Here is a 24,264-nt window from a genome sequence, read left to right as displayed (position 1 = left end):
CCATTCCTCCACCACATCATCTCCACGTCATCTCGCAGATCGCAAATCGAAAATCACTTGAAACTAATAGCCATTCGCCTTTACATTGTTGCAATTGCGATATGATTTGAAAAGGGTCCCCTTGGATTTTGTTTGGAGTATTCTCGGTCTAAAAGACATTGCAATTATTCTAGGTTATGCCCCTGATTTGTATGTGATTATGATTTAGTCTTGATTGATTATAACTTCCCGGCTGTGAAGTGATGCAATTTAATCAAAACGGCCTGCCTGTTTTTATTCAATTTTATACAAAAATATAGTCTCGATTCATGATTTACTTATTCATGGCTTATCCTTCCAGGTATACACAAAGCCCAATAGTGAGGAGGAGATAGCTATGTAGAGGAAAATACAGATTCGGTCCTTAGAATCTGTAGAAAGCGAGGATATTTAGATCAAAAGTCAAGGATAATAAGCCAGAAACGATAAACTATATTTATTTTTCATAATTCGAGGAACATCATTTAATTTTCAGTGTTATTAACAGAACTGTTATTTTTAAACAATTTGTATTATATTTAAACAAACATGATGGATCGATGACAAAGAAATCCTAGGGAAGAATTCACATTTCTGCATTTCTTCTCGAATATTTGTTTGAATAAAAAATTTCAGATCATGGCCTCTTTTAGTTTTGCAAAAAATCTTGAGGGTTGTTACATTTTTGTATTACTTTCAAGTGTTGGAGCAAAGGAGAAAAGGCCAAGACTGATAATTTTTAAAGCAAGTGCTTTTTGGATATGAGTATTTTTATCAGTATTTTAAAGTGATTCTATTTTCTCTCATTGTTTGCAGTTTCTCTCTGTTTTATGTTATATGCATTTCTATAAAACAGCATTAGCATAAATTCATTTATGAATATGTTTAAGTGCTGCAATATTTTAATGACATGTATCGAAAACAGTTAATAATATTTTGATTGTGATATAATCTTATCATAGTTCTTTTAATTACTTTCTGAACTAAAAGAATTAATTTAAATCGTTTTTCAATTCTAAAGTAGATGATTAATTTCTTACTTATCTACTAAGGAAAATTATTCTAGATCATAATCAACCTGTTAAGAAATAACCCAGGTAGTAAATAGATTATTTTCATATGTTTTATCTTTTAGTCATAAACCATTCTAAATCCATCTTTTCCATCCCATTATAAGCATTTCTTATCCATTTTATCACCTCTCATTGGGAAACTGGTCCCATTAAATCTATTCAGAGCCACTACCCCAAATGGAAAAGGAGTTGTTTAAGGTCTATACCAGGTGGTTATCCCCCATGTTGGTGCAGCAAATTTTGAGGCATTAACATTTTGGCGCTAGAATGAGGGAAAAGACTATGAATGGAAAAGAGAACTCAATCTAAACCAATAAGCCATTCCAAGAGTCACTCCCCCTCATGATCACCTCCAACTTCTCGATCCTCACCTAAAACTCCTTCTTCTAGATCAAAAGTTGAGCAGTCACTCCCAAAATCGCCTAGTAGTATTCCTAAAGTACCTTTTTCAAAATACAATCCTGAATCACCTAAGGTTTAGAATTTGATAAAGAAATTAGAGGAAATCTCTATTTCAGCAAAAAAGCCTATCCCATCTGAAACATCTAAAGGGAGCATAACTTATGTTTTACAGCCCACTTGGATTCTAAGTCATTCTCAAAGTGAGAAGATTGGGGTTCCTCCATTTGAATTTCATCTTCCTACTTTTCAAAAGAAAACTAAGAAATCTGAGTCATAGATGTCAACTAGCGAGATTTTGTCAAATTCCCCTCCACAAACACCTTCATTCCCTCCATTCATTCCTCTTAATATCCTTTCTTCTCAAGGTACTAATGTTACTTCATCCAACTCAAGCACACAACCTCCCTCTTCTTCCACTCAAACCCCAATAATGGCGGGAAAACAACTAGCCATACCATGGGCTAACCCTGGTGTTATGTAAATGCCATCACCTCTCCATGCTATACCAAAACATCTTGAAAGATGGCTACCAAAATTCACTCCCAATGATGGATTTCTTGCTGAGGAAAATCTCCGTAATTATATGTTAGCTATGAATTTTAATGGAGTATCTGAAGAAGATTATGTAGTAAGATTATTTCCCTACACTCTTCAAGGATCAGCAGGATCCTGGTACGTTTCATTGCCAGTCGAATCCATTACTAGATGTGATATATTTGAAGAACAATTCTTAACCAAGTTTGGTGATGATCACACTACTTCCACTTTGATTAATGATCTCTCCAATCTTAAAGCAAGTCCTAGTGAAAAAATCAAGGATTTTAATTCTAGATTTAATAAACTCTTAAATAATATCCCAGATACATCTAAACCTGGTGTTGATGTACAGAACGAGTGGTATATATTTGCCTTACCTTCAAATATAGCAATTATTGTCAATAGGGCTAATAAAATGGCTCTAGTTGAAAACATGAAAGAATCATTAGTAGTTGAGAAAATAATACTTGCTTTAGAAAAGAAAACTGCATCAGATGAAAGAAAAGCCAAAAAGGTGTCATTTAAGGATGAACTGAAAAAAGAAAACTTCTAAAAATTCCTTTGATCTTGAAGGATTACAAAAAGTCTTAAAAAATATGTCTAATGAGATAGTTGAGATTAAAAAATAAGTAGTTGAATCTTCTTCCAATAAACCATTTAGACCATTCAGAAGAAATCAGCCAACTAGTCCTCAACCTCCTTGAAACACCATATCCAATGTTGAAACTGATGATGAGGATGAGGATGAAGCAACATTTTGCTGACAAATTCCAGGATGAACAAATTGTCGAGTTAAACGGAATGTGGGATTTCATTCTTTCTATATCTGATAGTGAAAATGAACATGAAGCACTACCTATTAGCACAAGAAGTAAAGGTCCAGTTGATCCTATACAACCAATTCAAAAACAGAAACCTTCAACTCCTCTTGCTAAAGATGAATTTGTTAATAAAAAATCCACTTCCACATCTAATCAAGTGATTCCCTCTTCATCTAATTCTCCACATCCAACCAAAACCTTAGTAGTTTTGGATAATATTGAGTATAACATAGTAGAGGATATGAAAAAAGTAAAAGAAAACATCTCCCTCTATGAACTCATTAAACTCAAACAACAGCAGAATATTTTATTGAAAGACCTGAATGCAGTGCCTACTTCTCCTCTCCTTGCTGCTGTAAAATCCAAGACTGCAAATGGAATGGGTAAACCTCCTGTTAATTCATTATTTGATTCCTTTGATGTTATTTTGATAGGTGACAGATCTAATTTGAATATCCCTCCTTTCATGTTGACTTTTGAGATATTCAATAAGAAGGTACATAACTGCTTGGTAGATTCAGGAGCTTCTTCAAACATTATGCCATATTCAATTTGTTTAAAATTGAACATGACTCCTCAAAAATCTGTAGTTCATATTGTGCAACTTGATAGGACAAAATTCGAAGTCATAAGGTAAATGAATTTAATCCTCATTCGATTATCTTCAAATCCTAAAGTCTGTCAAATAATCGATATACTAGTTACCGACATTCAAAATTTTTATGGCTTGATTCTTAGTAGGGATTGGTCATAAAAACTACATGGTTATTTTTCCATTGATTGGTCTCACTTGTGGCTTCCTTACAATCGTAAGCCAAATCAAATTAAAATCAACCAAGAAAAACACATGAAAAATTTGTAAGAGATTTTGAAGGTGAAAATGAGCCATAAGAATTTAATAATAAAATCCTTGGAAATTACTCTACTGAATCATTTTTTGGGAATTTCAATGCACAAATGTTACCTTTTTCTTAATAATTCAGTAACTTCCCAAATTGAAAATTTTTCATAAACAGATTCTTCTAGATGTGTAAATATGTTAGAAAAAACATTAGTTAACTCTTTGTTTTGGAAATTGTATTTCGATGAATCAAAGTCAAGTTATGGTGCAGGAACAGGTTGCATATTGATTAGTCTTAAAGGTGAGAAGACAATGCTAACTTGCAGATTAGAATTCAAATGCACAAACACTATTGCAAATTACAAAGCATTGGTCCAAGGTATGTACAAAGCAACAAGCCTTAAAGTTAAATACCTTCAAGCTTTTGGAGACTAAAAAATTGTAATTAAACAAGTAAGAAACATTATGCATTGAATTTTTGGACACTTGAAGCATTATCAGTCTTTAGTTCAATCTCTCACTTCACACTTTTTAGCTTTTAACATTTCTTCTATTCCTAGAATTCAGAATGCTAGTGCGGACCTTCTCTCTAATGTTGCATCAAAACTATTCCATCAGAAGGTTACAACCTAGATAGATTTTCTATAGAGTTAATTTTTAAATCATCAATTCCTGAAAATATCACCAACTGGAGAGTATTTGATGATGATGAAGACATCTTAAACTTCTTAACTTCAAAAAAATTATACTATAACCAAATAATTGATGAAGATGAACACGACAATCAATTAAAAAATAAAATCAATAATAATCCCATACCAAAATCTATAGTTAAACTTGAGGATCTTTACGATTTAAAAGACAGATTCAAAAAGGTTACTAATTCAAAACTTCAAAGTTCGACTTTAAGATTTGAATTAATAAACCTTGGGACAGATCTTAAACCTCGAAACATTAACTTAGGACTTGGTCTCTCATCTCACGAAAGATTATCCTTCATCCTTTTATTAAAGAAACATAAGGATGTCTTTTCTTGGAGTTGCGAAGATCTCAAAACATTTTTCACTTTCATCATTCAACACACAATTCCAATGACATCTAATGATAAACCTGTCCAACAAAAATTAAGGAAAATTCATCCAAACTTAAAAGTCAAATCAAAATATAATTGAATAAACTCCTTAAGGCGAAAATCATTTTTCTTGTTAGGCATTCAAAGTTGGTTTCCAACTTAGTGCCTATTAGGAAAAAAATGTTGATATCCGAATTTGTATAGATTTTAGAAACCTCAATAAGGCTAGTCAAAAGGATAATTTCCCATTGCCTACTATGGAATAAATTTTGCAATCAGTTGCTAGTTCAGAAGTTATGTCTTTCCTTGATGGGTTTTCAGGATACAATCAAATCATGGTCCACCCAGATGATAGGCTTAAGACTACTTTCAGAACTAAATGGGGAACTTATGCCTACCAAAAAATTCCATTTGTGTTAATAAATGCAGGGGAAACTTTCCAAAGGGCTATGGATATAGCTTTCAAAGGTTTGTTAAACAAAATGGTTGTTGTTTACTTAGATGAAATTATTGTTTATTCTAAGAAAAGAAATAACCATTTACATGACTTAAAACAAATATTTGAACGCTGTAGAAAATATGGGATTTCATTTAATCTGAAAAAGTCTTTCTTCGCTCTTAGTTAAGGAAAACTTTTAGGATTCACTGTATCTAAAGATAGAATTTTTATTGACCCTGCTAGAATAAAAGAAATTTCAGAAATTCCTCTCCCACATAATAAAAAATCCATGCAATCGTTTTTTGGACAGATCAATTTCGTCAAAATATTTGTCCCTGATTTTTCACAAATTGTTCTACCATTACAACAAATGGTCAAGAAAAACTAAATCTTTAAGTGGAGTCATAATTAAAGACAAGCTTTTGACTCAATCAAACAAGAAATCATTAATGCTCCCTCTCTAATTACTCTGAATTTCTCTGATCATTTCATCTTGTATACTTTCACTTCTTCATCATCTTATGCTGCTATCTTAACACAAATTAACGATTAAAAAATTGAAATGCCTATCTCTTTTTTCAGTTCAAATTTTCAAGGTGATGAACTGGATTACTCATAGGTAGAGAAACAAGCATTTGTTGTTTATAAATCTATAAATAATGTTAGACATTTTTTTCTTAAAAATGCATACGAAAGTAATAGTCCCATTCCCAACAGTGAGACAATTACTTATGCAGAACGAGTTAGGAGAAAAGAGAGAAAATTGGGTAACATCTCTGCAGGAATATGATATTGAAGTAAAGCTAGCCAAAATTGTCAGAGGACAAGGTTTCTGCAGATTGCTTAAACAAGAGCATCCAACATACCAGCTGATGAGGACATTGGTAACAATGAACATGTATCTTAGGTAAGCCTTATTGATACTGAGTCCCAATACATTGATCTAATTTTTTATTTAAAAAATGGATATGCTCCTCCTGAACTCAATTATAAAAGAAAAATATCTTTAATATTGAAAGAAAATCATTATGAGATTATTGATAATGTGTTATTCAGAAGAAACTATGATTATGTTTTGTTAATATGTCTTGAAAAATATGAAGCCCAAAAGGTTTTGCAGGAACTTCACGATGGACTAGTAGGATGACACTTTGGAGGAGATACTATCACGCATAAAATCCTGCATGCAAGATACTATTGGCCCACTCTCTTCAAAGATACTCATGCATACGTACGAAAATGAAAAACATGCCAAACTATGTCTGGAAGACAAAGGAAACCAGCCTTGCCTCTGCAACCAGTCAACATCGAACAACCTTTCGAAAAATGGGGACTGGATATCATAGGTGAGATCATTCCTCACTCTTCTAAATAGCATAAGTATATTTTGACTGCTACAGATTATTTCACTAAGTGGGTGGAAGAAATTTTGTTAAAGGTAGCCAATTCTGACGTTGTTACTGAGTTTATTGATCAATTTATCATTACAAGATTTGGTTTACCTTCTGCACTTATATTTAATAATGCATCTTACTTTTCAAGTAATAGTATGACCGAGTTTGCACTTAAGAGAGGTTTTAAACTAAAATACTCTAGTAACTACTATCCCCATGGAAACAATTTAGCAGAATCCACTAATAAAAACCTCCTAAGAATAATCAAAAGAATTGTTGACCAAAATCAACCTAATTGGCATAAATCATTAATATTTGCTCATGGGCTGATAGAATAACTCAGAAGGCCTCTATAGGTACTTCTCCATTTAACCTAGTGTATGGTAAAGAAGTCGTCATTCCATCAAATAACTCTTCCCTCACTAGCCCTAGTTCAATTCATTGAAGAAACATCTAATTCATCTTCACAATTAAGACATTCCCAAATCCTAAAACTAGAAGAAGAAAGGGAAAAATCCAAACTCACATACGCCAAACATCAATAGATAGTGAAAGCCTCTTTTGATGCAATATCAGTTGCACAAAAATACTTCCAAGTTGGAGACCTGGTTCTCAAGTGGGATAAATCACATGAAGAAAAAGGGAAACATACAAAATTTCAGAAATTGTGGCCTGGTCCATTCGAGATTATTGAACAGATAGGCCCATCTACATTCATACTACAAGATTTATCAGGAAAGAGAGATTTTATTATTGTAAATGGGCTCATCTTAAAGAAATTATTTTCTTAAGAATTCAATTTCACACTAAAAAAAAAATATAAAAATATAAAATATAAAATACAAATACAAATATAAATTTGCAAAAGATCACTTCCATTGTACATCTCGCTGCAATTTATTTTCCTTTTACAGATTCTATTAATAAAAATGTTTAATAGTACTCTATTGACTTTTGAAACATCTCTCGAAGTTATTTTTCATTTTTCAATTTAAAGGTAGGAATTTTAAGAAGTGGTTACCAAAATTGAAAACTAGATAAAATTTATATAACTCTGAAAATTTTCCCATTAAGTTGTAAAATCATTAAAGAACCACAAAAATTATATCATTTTACTCTAGTTTCAATAAAAAAGGCTATCTTTAAAAAAGTAAAGACTGTCATACGGCTAAGCACTTTCAACTTTGATTTGTCATCCAAAACTCGAGTCAATGATTTTCCCTATCCATTAAAAAGAGATTTTTTAGAGTGTAATTCTAAAATATAATAAATCTAAAAGATAAGAGGTCTTATCATGAGCCTGCTTACCATGATCATAGGGAACCAATTAAACTGACATTACCAATATTGAACACCAAATCAGGGTAATGGCTTATGATTGTTTTAATTATAAGACAAGGGGTCTCATCACGAGCCAGCTTGTTCAGTTTGATCATTACTAGTGAATGGCATTGTTGCTATCTGGCCACCAAACTAGGAAAATGGCTTTTAGGCATCAGTTAAAATAGAAAAGGAAAGAAAATAAAATAAAATAAAAATAAAAAACTTACTTCTAATTATTGCACTATTAAAGGGATGTGATACTGGATTATTGTTGGTTAAAAAGTAACCCCGTCGAAGGTATGAACGTTTCCTGGCAGCAGTAGCTCTACCTGTGACAAACGAGTACATCAAAAGTTAAGTCATAAAAGGCCCCCTACTTTATCTTTATAACTGATTAATGATTGATACAAGTAAATAGGTGTTTTTCATTCACAATAGGTTTTAAAGGAATTGTCATTTAATGAATTTTTATAGTCAAAGTAATTTTATTTATCTAAATGTTTCAAAAAATAGTCTCCACTTCCTAAATTATTTTTACTGAATTTTGGAGAATTTCATTATTATTCATCAAAGATAACTGGTTCTTCCAATGAATCACCAATTGTTTTACTGTTCAACAACCCTCATTTTAATATATTATAAATTTCCTAAGAAATTCATTATATTAAAATAGGGAACCTTTTTAAGTTTTAAAAACACAAAAAAGAAAATAAAAATATTTTTGTTTTGAATAAAACATTATTTTTAGTTTTAAAACCATTTGATTTCATTTCATAAAAATAGAAAAAATCAAAATAGCCCCCCAAGACCAAAACTCATACTTCCACTTTTACAGCCCTAAGTATTAAACATGGGTTATTTAAACAAAAACAAAAACAAAATCGGAGTTTTTCTTCATTGCTTCTCCACATCGCAAATAAACATAGCTCTATAGGAAAGACCCCTCCTCTAACTTCATTGCGATTTCGATTTTAAGAATGAACCCGATGGCAGAGTTAATGTTGTTCTATAAGTCATCGCCTTCGCAAATCACAATACCCGTGGACTTAAATCTCAGACTTGACCACATTGCGATTGTGATACTCAAGGTCGAACCCGAACACAATATTAATGCCATTTCATAACCTGTCGCGTCTGCACAATCGCAAAAGTCATAGGATAACCATTGTGTCCCTTCTCATTGTGATTTGAGATCAAGGTCGGACCCGACCACAGATTTAAACCCGTTGTATAAAATATCGCATCCGTGGCTATCGCAGTTTTATTAGCCATGTCACCCATTCCAAAAGCCCCTATCAATTGCGATTGCGATCTACGATAAGGCCCATTCCTCTGCCACGTCATCTCCACGTCACCATTACGTCATCCTGCAGATCGCAAATCGTAAATTTTTTGAAACTGATAGCCATCCGCCTTTCCATTGTTGTGATTGTGATATGATTTCAAAAGGCCCCCTTTTGATTTTGTTTGGAATATTCCCGGTCTAAAAGCGATTGTGATTATTCCAGGTTGTGCCCCTAATTTTTATGCAATTACAATTTAGTCTTGATTGATTATAACTTCCCAGATGTGAAGCAATTGAAAGTTAATCAAAATGGCCCTCCTATTTTTATTCAATTTTATATGAAAATACAGTCTTGATTCACAATTTACTTCTTCATGCTTATCCTTCCAGGTATACACAGAGCTCAACAGCGAGGAGGAGATAGATACACAGAGGAAAATGCAGATTCGTTCCTTAGAATCTGCAAAAAGTGAGGATATTTAGATTGAAAGTCAAGGATAATAAGCTAAAAATGGAAAACTGTTTTTATTTTTCATAATTTGAGAAACTTCATTTATTTTTTTTGCGTTATGCGCAGACCTGTTATTTTTAAACAATTTGTATTATTATTTAAATAGTCATGATGGATCGATTCAAGGGTCCAGAATTTGACAGAGAAATCCTAAGGAAGAATCCACATTTCTGCATTTCTTCTCGAGTATTTGTTTTAATAAAAAAATTCAGATCTTGGCCTCTTTTACTTTTGCAAAAAAACTTGAGAGTTGTTGCATTTATGTATTACTTTAAAGCGTTGGAGGAAAGGAGAAAGGCCGAGATTGCTAAATTTTAAAGAAAATGTTTTTTGGATACTGGTATTTTTATTAGTATTTTAAAGCGATTATGTTTTCTCTCATTATTTGTAGTTTCTCTTTGTTTTCTATTATATGCATTTCTGTAAAAGAGCATTAGCATAAATTCATTTCTGAATATGTTCAAGTGCTGCAATAATTTAATGGCATGTATCGAAAATAGTTAATAATATCTTGATTTTGATATAAGCTTATCATAGTTCTTTTAATTAATTTCTTAATTAAAAGAATTAATTTAAATCGTTTTGCAATTCTGAAGTAAATGATTAATTTCTTACTCATATACTAAGGAAAATTATTCTATATCACAATCAAATTGTTAAGAAATAACCTGGGTAATAAATAGATTATTTTCATATGTTTTATATTTTAGTCATAAACCATTCCAAATCCATCTTTTCCATCCCATTATAAGAATTTCTTATCCATTTTATCACTTCTCATTGGGAAATTGGTCCCATTAAATACAGTCGATGCCACTACCCCAAATGGAAAAGGAGTTGTTTTAGGTCCAGACCGGGTGGTTATCTTCTATGTTAGTGCAACGAATTTCGAGGCATCAACAAGAGGATATGGAGGATAATTAGGTAAATAACGATGTGTGGACCAGGATGGATGAGTGGAAGAGTACCAAGGTTGCAAGGTTGATTTGGCTTATAATAAGAGTAGTGTGCACCTTGATTGACTTGTTGATATGGTTGAGGTCCTTGAGGTCTTCTTTGATTGATGAAATAGAGTTTCTTTGATCCCCCTTCTACCCCTTGATATACACATTTTAGTGTTACCAAAGAAGGGAATTTGTCTGTTGCATGATTTTCTTCACAGACTAGGTAGACATCTATGACATTCAATGGGCACTCATTCCTAGGATGTTTGTTAGTACATCTAGGGTAGAAAATAGCTAGTTCCCTTTCTTCTTCCTCCTACTTTATTTTGATTTGTATGGTATCGATTTTCAGTGCAAAGGTATGCAACATTTCACTCTTGAAATCCTCCAAAATGTTATCTATCTCATTCTTAATGGATGTTGTGGAGGGAGAGGAACTGACCAACCATTGACTAGCCCTACCCTTCTTCCTGGCAGCCCTAGAGTGATTATTGAACACAGTTTTAATGTCATCATAGAATAATTGATAGATATCTCCTCCAAATAGCATGTTGATGGTTTCCAACATATCTTCCATGATCCCTCGTAGAAGAACTAATTTGAGTGATTCAAGATCAAGGGTGGAGTTGGCTCTCCTATAACTGAGTTAAAATCTCTCCTTGTAGTCTTCTAGGGATTCATCAGGTTCAAGAGTCATCCTAAAGATTTATTCCTTGGTTTCTTTGGACCTACAGTATTCCATGTACTTTCTATTGAAGGCATGTTGAATTTGGGCCCAGGTAGTGATGCTACCCCGAGGCAGACCCACAAACCAGTGCAAGGCTGCATCTTTAAGGATAGAGGGGAATAACTTTAGCTTCTGCTCATCAGAGGCATAGTCATAGGTCCCACAAACAACAACAAGTTAAAACATGAAGGTATCGAGATCCTCAGAGGTTGAGCCATGGAAATGTAGAAGGGTAGTAGGGCTTATGTTCTTCATTCTAGCCTATCCATTATTCTCTCTAATTGGGAAAACCTCATTGTCCCTGTTTTCAACCATAATTTAGGTAGGTGAAGTGGGTTCTTCTTCTTCCCTAATAGGTTCTTCAAAAATTTTGGTTTCTCACCTAGAGGGTCTTCTAACTCACTTGTAGTCAGAGAGGCAAGCTCACATTCACCGAAGAAGAGTGAATGTTTATTGTTTGAGGATGTGGGGGTTTTTGCTAATAATTTTCCTTGATTATTTGTACTCCTACGAGGCATGAAATTTTCTTTTTATACTTTTTCAAAAATGAAAAATAGAAAAAAAATGCTTAAGAATAAACAACATCTACTTAGATACCTCCTTGGAAACGACACCAAAAAGTGGTGAGCCCTGGTATTGCACCAAGAATGTTGAAACTCCCAAGGGCTCCTCAACTCAAATTATCAACTCGGGGTTCGTACAAACTTCGAGGTGACACTGCCATATGCACAGTAGATAGGATTCCACTCATGCCACCCTCGGTTATGAAATTATATCAAAAGTGCTCAGAGACCCTTCCTCCTACTGAATTGGAATGAAATCTTGTTGATAAAGGTACAATTGGAAATTGCTTCTAGCTATGAAAATAGAAATTCCATTGACTCAACTTGTAAATGCTAACTAATCAATTCATGAAATGACAAAGGCTACTTTACTTATATAGAAAGAAAAAATTATGTTATCTTGTAGAATTCATTAAATTACCACATCTACTTGTAGAAAGGAAGAAAATTTATCTTTCATAATTCATCAAACTACCAATCAGAATTACATGTACCATCTACCTAGTTCACACTTGCTTATAAATCAGTAACTTACTTGCATGTTAAAGAAACTAACTCTACTACGTTTTTGCAGTTAAGAAAAGGAAGGGTTGGAGTGGCCTAAGAGCTTTCCTCGATCATAAAATTGTAGCTGGGGGTCATTATGAATCTAGACTAAGTCAAATGTGTAGTGGGGATCAAAATTGATGAAGGAAAACGCTGCTACATGTTTGCCACAGGTGATTTCTACAGGAGGCTTGTAATGCTATAGGAAGGTCTGTAATGCTACAGGAAGGCATCCGAGTGGATTTTGAAGGTGAAAATGTTGTCTTCAGGGTATGGAGAGGTGGATGGAAGTTGAGTAAAATAAAGGGAGGTTGGTTTGAGCCCCTAGAAAAGCTCAGGATCTCTCGGAGACCGGCATTTCACTAGGATGAGTGCTCTCAGTGTACTAGGAATTATAAAACATGTTTTTGGGATAGAGTTTGGAAGTGGAAGGAGAAGATGAAGAAGCTTAATATGGAAGTGGTGAAGGTGACCTTCTCCGCAAAATAAACAACCCTACAATCAATCACATACATGCACCCATTTATCATTGTAAAATGAAATAAATTATGATGGAAAATATGAGTTGAATTTAAATTACATCTAATTCATGCAACACCACTGATCTAATCAATAAAATGACTTCTAAGATATAGAAATAAAATGTAAAACATGACAACTAACACTAATATATTTCCAATAAATCATAAACACAATCTTTTTGGACTGTGGTTGTGAATCCTTCCACTCATTCTCCCACAAGAGAGGTGATGTAGAGGCTACAACCATAGGATTTTATAGATTAATATCTACTCAAATGCAAGAAACTATGAACTACTTGGAATCAAGAAGAAACATAAGTACAAGAAGAGGGACCAAAGCCTCTGGGTTGGGCCCAAACCCAAGGGTCTCAACCCTCTGAAACTAACTCAGATGCAGCTTAAAATCCAACTTCTCATTATCAAAAAGTGTAGGTCTAATACATCACATAAAAGTTGAAAATAACAATGTGAAGCTTGAATCTCAATAGCTACACCTAACTGAACAAAACTTTGAATCCTAATGAGCTCTTCTTCTCTTTTATTTATACAAAAGGGCAGTTAAAGTAGCTCCCTTGAAATTAGGAGTGGTTCCCTCCTTGATCTCAAAAATGGTGGATCTTGTCCCTCTTAATCTTCATTTGGACTAGGAGTCACTCGACTGCCAATGAACTCGAACTGATGAGAGAGGATATTATGATCCAAAGCTGATTTTAGGGAGTTAAGGAGGTGGACAAACCCCCTAGATTCTCGCTTAGTTGTCTCCATCAAGCCCCTGCATAGTGATAGCCTCAAAAATGCTTCATTTTGCTACAATTAAACCACATTAGATCACATACTATGACAAACACCCTTTACTCCTCTTACTAAGCATAATATAACAAAAAATGTGAATTAATGTAAGAGAAGGATGTTTTTAAGGCTGGAGGATGACATATTGATATTCAGAATTTACCTATTGATGGGACCCGTCAATTACAATGCTTACAATGCTTAATGTTGACTTTTGTGTAGCATCGAGAGATATTCCCGCATGACTAAAGGGTCTCCAAATCAGCCCTTGAAAAATTATGTAAATTTTATTTTTATTGAGATAGGTCGGCCCAGGAAAAGGTCAAGTCAGTGAGCCTATGAATGGATGTGTCCCTCGAGTTGTCACACCCCCTAGACTTGTATAAATAATATGTTATGACACCTCATTTGGAGACCAATCTAGAGCAATTTTTTTTCTCTCTCTCTTCATCATTTCTATTCATCTTCTTGAGGCCACACGTGTGAGAAGAAGGGCAATTTTGACCAGCAAGTTTGATCTTTGTTTGACCAAACATTGACCATAATTGATCGAGTTGTTTTTCTACTAAGTTGACCATATAGTTGACCAAGCTACAGTTGACCACACGACCAAAGTTTGACAAAGTTGAGTTGGCTAGTGTTGAATTTGTGGTTTTTGGTTGTTTTGACCAGTGTTGACCAGTAAATGCTTTGACTAGGTTTGACCATTGTTTGACGTGGGTTATTGATACAAATTTCTAAACAAATTACTAATTTGTAAACCTTGTTGAAGAATAATTTCTCCTAAGAAAAGTTGTTGGGTTTTCTCCCAAGGTTGGGTTTCCCAGGGTAAAATTATTATCTTTTGTGCATGGTTGTCGTTTTATGATATTTACTATTTTTTTGCATTTATTATTGATATTTTTTGAATTGTAATTATTAAATGATATTAGTGGCATAAAATACTCGTTGAAATCATTAGGAATAATTACCTAGCAGAAAATTGTATTCTATTGCACTAGCCATACAATTTCAACATGGTATCAAAGCTTTGTTGAAATATAAGTCAACAGCTTCATTGGATTTTAGATCTCTTTTAAAAATAGTGTTGAGTTTCAAGAGTAGAAACATAGTTACCAATCAAACGAGAAAATGACCCAGTACCTGTTTTTTTGAGGTAGCAAAAAATCACTCAATTTTGAAAAATGGTGATTCAAAAAACACCCTTTTCTCTTAGCATATTTTTGCCACTTTAAATTTTTTTATGTATCAAGTATGAACAATTTTTTTAAATGTTAGTGATTTTCATGTTGATTTTGAAAAGCGTTGATGTAACATCAACATATTTTTTTAGAGGGCTTATTTTTACACTTTCAATTTTTTTATGCATCAAGTGTGAACATTTTTTTTTGTTAGTGATTTTCATCTTGATTTTGAAAAGTGCTTAGAGCATCAACCCTTTTTGTTTAAAGGGATTAGTTTTTACACTTTCAATTTTCTAATGAATTAAGTGTGGATATTTTTTTTTAAAAGTTGGTGATTTTCATGTTAGTAATAAAACATAGAAACGAAAATGAAAAAAAAAAAATCAAATATAAAAGATATATAAAAAGTAAAATGAAAAAACCTATAAAAATGTTAAAAAAAAAAACAAAATTAACTCGTAAATAAATAAATAAATATAAATATATATATATATATATATATATATATATATATATATATATATATATATATATATATATATATATATATATATATATATATAAAAAAATAAAATAAAAAATTAATGGAAAAATAAATAAATATCAGAAAATAAATAACAAAATGAAAATTTTTCATATATATATATATATATATAATTCAAAGAAAAACAAATTAAACCAAAAACAAAATCTAAAAACATTTTTTTAAGTTAAAAAAACAAATAAAAAATTAATATTTCATTAAAAAAAAAACAACTTAAAAAAATTACCAGAATAAAAAATTAAGAAAAAAATCAATTAAAAAAAATTAAGAATTATTTTTTTAAATTAAAATTATAAAAATAAAGAAATAACATAAAATTAAATTAAAATAAAATGACAAAAATAAAAAAAAATAAATTATAAAAAATTAGAAAAAAACAAAACAAAATAAAAGACAAAACAAACAAAACAAAACAAAAAAAGGATTAAAAAACAAAATTAAAACAAAAAATAAATAAATAAAAATTCAAAACATTTTAAAAAATAAAAAATTTAAATTTAAATATAAAAATTAAAAAACATATTAAAAAACAATTAAAAAAAAAAAATCGTTTAAAAAAAAACAATAAAAAAAATCTTATTAAAAAAACATTTAAATCGTATTAAAAATATTTAAAAAATCACTCCTCCTCCTCCCTTCCCCACCCCACTTCTCCCATACCCCTCCTTACCCCCCGCACCCCATCCCTCCCCAACCCCCGCCCTCACCCCCGCTCCCTCACCCTCCTCCCCTACCCACATGGTACTCCCCACTCGCCCCTTGGCCGCTAGTTGGGGGGCCCAGGCGGGCTGGGAGGGCCGAGTGGTGAGGGGAGGGGTGTGGTGGCGAGGGTTGGGGGGAGGGGAGAGGGGAGGGTCAGGGAGGAAGGAGGGGGTGGGGTGGCGAGGGGAGGAGAGGGTCAGGTGCGGGGGGGGGGGAGGAAGGGGGAGTGGAGAGGGGGGGGCGAGGTGCAGTGGGGAGCAGAAGAGGGAGAGGAGAGGGGGGCTCGGGGAGGGGGAGTGATTTTATTTTTATTGTTTTTTTAATGTTTTTTTTAATACGATTTTTTTTATTGTTTTTTTTAATATGTTTTTTTCAAATATTTTTTTTAAACAATTTTTTTATTGTTTTTATTTTTATTTTATTTTTTTAATTGTTTTTTTTAATGTATTTATTTTAAATATTTTTTTTTTAATTTTGTTTTTTAATTTTTTTAATTTTTTTTTAATTGTTTTGAATTTGTTCTTATTTTGTTTTATTTTTTATTTTTTAATTAAAAAAATGGTTTTTTTTTTTAATGTTTATTTATTTTTTCTTAAATTATATATATATATTTTTTTTAATTTTTTATGATTTTTTGTGATTTTTTATTCATTTTTTGTTTTATTTATTTATTTTTTATTTAAATTTTTCATGAATGGTCCCCTTGCCACCCCTAGAGAGTTGGGCCTTGGGGGTGGTTGGGGAATTTTCTTTTTAAGTTTTATTTTTTTTAATGTTGTATTTTATTTTTGTATTTTTTTTTTTTTTTTCTTATTTTTTAATTTTTTATTTTAATTTTTTATTTGGTTTTTATTTTATTTTACTTTTTTTGTTTTATTTTACTCATTTCTTTTCTTTTTTTCTTTTTTATTTTTAATTTTACATGGTATGTTTAATTTTTTTACATTTTATAGTTTTTTTTTATGTCATTACTATATATTTTTTATATTTGATTTTTTTTTGTCATGTTTTTTTTTATTATTATTATTTATTTTTTGTTTTCTTTTTTCATTTTATATATTTTTTATATTTGATTGTCATGTTTTTTTTATTATTATTATTTGAATTTTTGTTTTCTATTGTATTTTTGTGTTTTTTCTTTATTTATTTTTTCAATATTTGAACTTATATATATATATATATATATATGGCTTGTGTCGATACTTGTCTAGCAACCTGGTCCCATTATGTGCAATTTGATAGTTGATTTTTTTTTTTTTAATTTCAATGTATCAAGTTGTCTTAGGCTAAGATTTTAAAACCATTATACATTTAGTATTTTTTCAAAATTACTCTTGGTAAAATAACTCTTTCATTCATGTGTTCATTTTTAAAGTTCTTTTAGTCATAAACTTTTTCCATAATGTCATGCTTGAAATATTTTGAAAATTTAAGATTGTTTTGTAGTCATAATCTTTGGTTTTAATTCCATGGTTGAAAATTTGTCAAGATTTTAATGTTTTTCTAAGTCGTGATATTTTATCTTTAATGTTATGGATGAAAATAGTTATAAATATTTTTTCTTAGCACCACGCTTGAAAATTGTTGGAATTTTAAGGTTTTTCAAAGTAGTGATATTTTAAATTTAATGTTATGCTTAAAAATCGTTGGAATTTTAAACCTTTTCAAAGATGTGATATTCTATCGTTAACGTCATGATTGAAAATCATTGGAAATTTAAAGTTTTTCAAAGTCGTGATATTTGATTTCTAACGTCATTATTAAAAAATGTTGAAAATGTACCCTAAAAAAAAAGATGTTATTCCAACATCAACACTTTTCGATTTCAAGATGTTTTTTGCACCAAACAAAATGGATTTTGTTGTTTTTTACTGTTATTTATAAAAAAAAATTGAAATTTTATTCTGAAAAAAAAATGGTGATGCAAAATCAACACTTTTTATTTTTAGGTTGTTTTTTCATGTTTTTTTTGGATTTTTGGGCTTGAGTACTCGTTTTGAGGTAATAGTTCTCATTTGATCAGTAACTATGTTTAGAAGACAAGTTTGATGGTGCTACTAATTTCAAATCTTGGAAGACAAGGATACTTCTTATCTTTGAAGAAATTTGCCTTCAATATCATGTGAAGGAAGTCATCCTAGAGCTAGAGGGAGTTGAGGAGAAAGCCAAGCATAAAAGGAATTAAGCCAAGGCTAAGATAATCTTGATAGATTCTATAAAGTACCACTTCATTTCACATGTTTCTAACTAGAATATTTCCACAATATTGTATGATGCTTTGGTGCAATTGTTCCAGAGTGACAACACTAGCCAAAAATTATCCTTGAGGCATCAACTCTGTAGTATCATGATGTCCATATCATATTATATTGTCTCTTATCTTATAAGATTCTCTTAGTTGAGATATGAACTTAGAGATATTGGAGATAACATTGATGATGCAAAGCTTGTTCCGATGACTCTTAATGGATTTCCTTCCTCATGGGATCCATTTGTTTAGGGAATTTGTGCACGAGAAAAGTTTCCAAAATTTGATAATCTATGGATTGATTGTGTCCAAGAGGAGGCCAGATCGTTTTCCAAGGATAACTTGTAGATACCTTAGGATGAAGAAACTCAAGCACTTGTAGTTCATGCACAGAAAGGAAAAGGAGGGCGAAATTTTGGAAAGTTTGCTAAAAAGAATACAAGTAGAAGATTTGCTCCAATTCACAATCAGAGGAAGGATATGTCGAGATCAAGTTCTTCAATTGTTATGCTTTTGGACACTATTCCTCTCAGTGTCCTCAAACGAAAGGAAGGAAAAGTATCATGCATCAACAGTCGATGTTGATGATGATGATGAACATTAATCACAAAAGAAGACAAAGGGCTCATGTAGAAAAATTGACAGGGAAGAAGTTCAAGATTTTTGAGGTCATATAATGGAGGATACTATACTTTCAAGCACTTCATGATTTTCTGCAAGGGAAGGATCAAGAGGGAATGGACATTTCCCTACAACCGTTAGCAATTTCTTCCTTGATCAAGAGATAAGTACTTCCAATCATATTTATTCTCCTTTGATTTTATTTTTTTCAGCCTCTTGTCCTTTTATTTTGTATACCTTAGATACCAAAAAATGGTTGCCTATTTGTTTCCCTTTTCCATGGCCTCCTAAATGTTGTTTGCAAAACGGAAGAACAGATCTATTGCAGAGGCTTCTGAGGCGATGATTCATGCATTGGATGGAATCATCAAGAAGTATAAAGCAAGGTTTGTGGCGTTAATTTGGAAGCTTAGGAACAAATTTCCTCCTTTGGATAGCCTTCCTCATCCATAGAATACCCTCTTTGCCCTTGGAATAATTTAATTTGGTCAAGGAAAAATATGTTTTTAATGTGAAAACCCACATATGCACAAAAGTTCAGGTCGACCTAGAAGACAAATTGGGTCACCAAATTTGGGTCATACAATTTTGAAATTGTAGGTCTAATTCCCATGTGCAAGTAGGAGAGAGATAATTTTAGATTGGGTTGAAATCTGCCTTTGACCAGCCTCTGACCAACATTGAATTTTTGGTGTTTGGGAAAACTTTGACTTCAGTGTTGGATATGTTTTTGGAGGCTCAATTCTTTGGCACAAAGATCGAGGTTTTATGGGAAGTTTGACTTTTTTTTACTGCAGACTTTGATCGCAATGAATATGAACTTTGACCATGGACTTTCTCTCTCCCTTGACCAAATTCTCACTGACTATTTCCGATGAGTTTGATCAATTTTTAAGGCAAAATTTAATGCTTCCCTGACTGAGTTGTTTGGAGGATTTTAATCATTGTCTTGTGGACTATTTAGGGCATTTTTTACTACTATTGATTGTGGCAGAATCGCAAACTTTGATTTGTTAACCAGATTGGACTTTAAGGCTTATCAATTGAATATTGGTTGGTTAATCTTTTGGATGATCCAAGTATTGGCTTTGACTCTTTTCTTGATGAATTGAATCATTGTATCTCTCTGTTGAACATTTTATGAAAATATAATAAGAAGAATATTTTGAAAGGGTTTTCCCCTTTATGGGGTTTTTCCCTAGTCTTTGACCAAATATTGTGTCTCTTATTTCTCTTGATTTTCTTCTACCATTGCATTTATTGTTATATCTACAATTGTTATTCATCATTGGAAGGCTAAATTTGATTATTCATTGAAGAAAAGATTGGGATAAAGTTATTGTTACACAATAGAACATTCGAAAATCAATATGGTGTCAAAGATAAGGTGAAGACAAACCCAAGGAATTAAGAGTCAACAACAATCTTCTTTAAAAGAAGGTAAAGGAGCTTATTTGATTTTATCAAAATGTCTACCTCTTACTTCAAGGACACTGAGAAGTTGGGTGACTCATCTAACTTTGTTGCCTGGAAGCTCAGGTTGGAAGTCATACTAGATGACAATGATGTTTTGGAATATGTGCAAGGAAAAGTACCTGAGCCACCGGAAAATGCTCCTGCTACTACCAAGTCCAAATACAAGAAAGGTGAACTCAAAGCCAAGAAAATTCTTATTGATTTTTTGAAAGATCATTTTCTTACTTATGTTGGAATGTTAAAGAAGTCTAAGGATATCTTTGATAAGTTGGTTCAGATGTATGAGGTCAACAATTTGAATCACACCCTCTCATTGAAGAATCAACTCAAGGATATATATATGAACAAGGGGGATGTTGAGCTTTACTTACTAAGGTAAGTTAAGCTTTAATTCCTTTTGTCAACCCGAGTAGGTACACTTAGAGGCACTTATCTAATGTATATATATCTAGAAATATCTAGTGTTCTAATGATAGCCTAGTGAAGTGAAATTAACAATGCTCTCTTACAAGAGGTGTCTCCTTGTCTTTTTCAAACACTTAAGCATTGATTTAGATGAAAAAAAATCTGATTGAAATATGATTTCCTATTTAACAAAACAAAGTATTAATTACTTGTTGAATATTCTACCATTCCCTTACAAGAACTTTACTCTATAGAATCCCTTCCAATCCTAAGTCATAACAATTCAAAACAATTTCTAAATATTAACTAGTCAAAGCAATGAATGAGATAAGTAACTTTGGAAATCAATAATAGTTGATCCACTTACAAGGTTCATTCATCTAAATATAGATTGAATTCTGCAATTACAATTCTTAATCAATGGAAATTGAACTATGAACTAATTCTAAAATTGAAATCATAAAATAGCAAACATATTTGTCAACTTCAAGATGAATATTGGTTGAGACTTCTTACAAATCTCTTTCACAACAAATACAAATCTCTTCAATTAACAATCTTTTCAATTGCATGAACTTGCAACACATGAATTAAATAACAAATTCTAAATATCAAATCTATCTATGCAATTTATAAAGAAAGCTTAAGAAGGAGTGCACCAACTCCGTAGTGGGGGCCCTTCCACACTTTGCAAGCACATTGTAGGCTAACTCAAATGAAGAAAATTATTGAATCTGAAAGCATAAGATGAACTCAATACTGTATCTCTATGTCTAAGTCTAAGAATCAAAAATACATAAATTGCATTTTCAAGTTTTTCATATGTCAAAACTAATAAATCTAGATAGTTCTCCCTTTGAGTTATTTATCATAAATCTCTATAACAAAAGGAAGATATTCATAAGTTCCTTATTATCCTAATAATATCCTATCAATTACATCAAATGAGGTCAAATTGGATCAGATCCTTCATTTAGGCAAAACTCTCAAAAATAGAAAATTATGTTCACAAAATCTGGAATTTTTGCTAAAGTAGTTGGGTTTGACCAGCGTTGACCGGCCATCTATATTCTTCAAATCCGGAAGTGGATAGGTAATCCACCATCTCTGTACATTTAGGTTCATGCCCACAATCTTCGAATTTTCCATCCAGTTGTGCAACATGTCAAACCATGGAGCGATTACAGGAAGTTACAACATCTTGTAATTTTCTGAAAAAATTCAATTTTAACACAACAATTTCAAAATAAAAATAATGACAATGACATTATTCCATTAGTTTCTAAGGGTTATGGAGGAAATATAAAGGTTAAATGGTAAGAAATGATGAGCAAAAGAGGATTTTTAAGTGAAATGGTCAGTAATAAATTGATACCAACAGGGGAATCTGTGCAATCTTATGTTATGAGGATATCCAAACTAAGGAATCAATTGCATACTACTAGAGAACTTATGTATAATAGAGAGTTGTTGTTGGTCACTTTTCAAGGGCTTCCTCCTATTTTGTAAACCTTCATCACTACTATTAGCAATAACGACAAGTTCCCGACATTTGATGAGATTATTGGAAAGTGTACTCAAGAAGAAACCAAGATTATCTCCAGAGGGAGGATTCAAAATAATGAATAAGGAGAGACCTATACATTTGTCACTCAAGACAAGAAGAGAACAGGAAGAGGGAGACCACATAGTTCAAGAAAGCCTGCCCCTGAATCAAAGGACTCAAATAAAAGATTAAGGAATTTTGAATGCTACAATTGTCACAATGGTCACTATGCCTGAGACTATCTAAAGAAGAAAGATGCTCCAAGGTCCAATTACAACAACAATTGTGGCTTCAACAACAACAAGTTCAATAACAGAAGGAAAGATGATAAAAGAAGAGGTGATGATGGAAGAAGAAGAGATGTTCCTAATGATTATGAAGAAGGCCATCATCATCAAAAGATGTCAAGAAACTCCAAGTATGAAAATAATGAAACTTCTAATCAATCTGAATATATTCTTATTTTTTATCTTTCTAGTTCCTCTCCTCCAGATTCTTGTGATAGTTGACCGGTAGGTAGTGGGGCTTCTAGAAATTTCTCTGGATACCAAGAAGTCCTCTCAAATATGGTTGAGAGGGAGAAAAATCTAAATATCATTCTTGGAGACAACTCCTCTCATCCTATGAAGGGCTTTTGTTCTATCAAATTTCATTTGGAGTCTTGAGAATTCATTCTTCTTCATGATGTTATGTATGTTCGAGGACTTCATCCGAGTAATCCACAAACGACGAAGATCTCTCTTGTGTTTACCTCTATCTCGGGAATTTGGTATTTATATTTTCCTTGGAAGAAAAAGGGATGAGAGTTACCTTCATAGGAGGAAAGCTCCTCACCTTGCCTATGGAGTCTCGCATGAGGGATGCTTTCACCTTAGGATGTAAAATTGAAGGACTTTATAGAGTCAATAAAATACCACTGTGATCTATGGTCCATGACATCAATCATCAAAGTGAGCTATGGCATCGAAGGTTGGCACATCTACATTATGAAACCCTGCCTAAAGTAAGAAAGTTGATTTTTAGGATTCCTAATGTTCAAGCTAGTCATGATGGTGTATGTTCAAGGTATGCTAGTGGAAAGAAGACAAGGGGACCATTCCCCTAAAAAAAAAACAAGACAAGCAATATTATACATCTCATCCATTCTGACTTATGTGGACCCATGACAGTGCACTCCCTAGGTGTCCATCTCTACTACATAATATTTATTGAGGACTTCTATAGGGAAACATGGATATTATATTTGAAGCATAAGGATGAAGCATTTGACATGTTCAAGGACTTCAAGGTGTTGATAGAGAATCAAACATGGAAGAGAATCAAAGTTTTCAAGTTTGACAATGGTGGAGAATATACCTCAAATGAGTTTGTTGACTTTTGCAAGGAGGTTGGAATCAAGAAAGAGACTATTGTACCATATAATCATGTGCAGAATGGTGTGGCTGAAATAAAGAACAGTTCTATCATGGAAGCTTCCCGATCCATGTTACATGATCAAAATTTGTCGAAATTCCTTTGGGGATAAGCTACAAATACATCAGTATATGTTCAAAAATGGGTTCCTCATCAAGCCCTGATAACAAAACTCTTGAAGAATTGTTTACAGGTGTGAAGCCTAGTGTTGGTCATCTAAGGATATTTGGCTGCCCCATGTATTTTCATATGCTGAAGGACAAGAGGAATGAGATGTAAGCCACCAGAAAGAAAGGTACATTTGTTGAATATTGTGAAA

The sequence above is a fragment of the Pinus tabuliformis genome, chromosome 1_2 (assembly GCF_031772625.1).
Source record: "Pinus tabuliformis cultivar Carrire ecotype Pingquan chromosome 1_2, CPIR1, whole genome shotgun sequence".
Taxonomy (NCBI): Eukaryota; Viridiplantae; Streptophyta; class Pinopsida; order Pinales; family Pinaceae; genus Pinus; species Pinus tabuliformis.
This window is presented reverse-complemented; position numbering follows the sequence as displayed.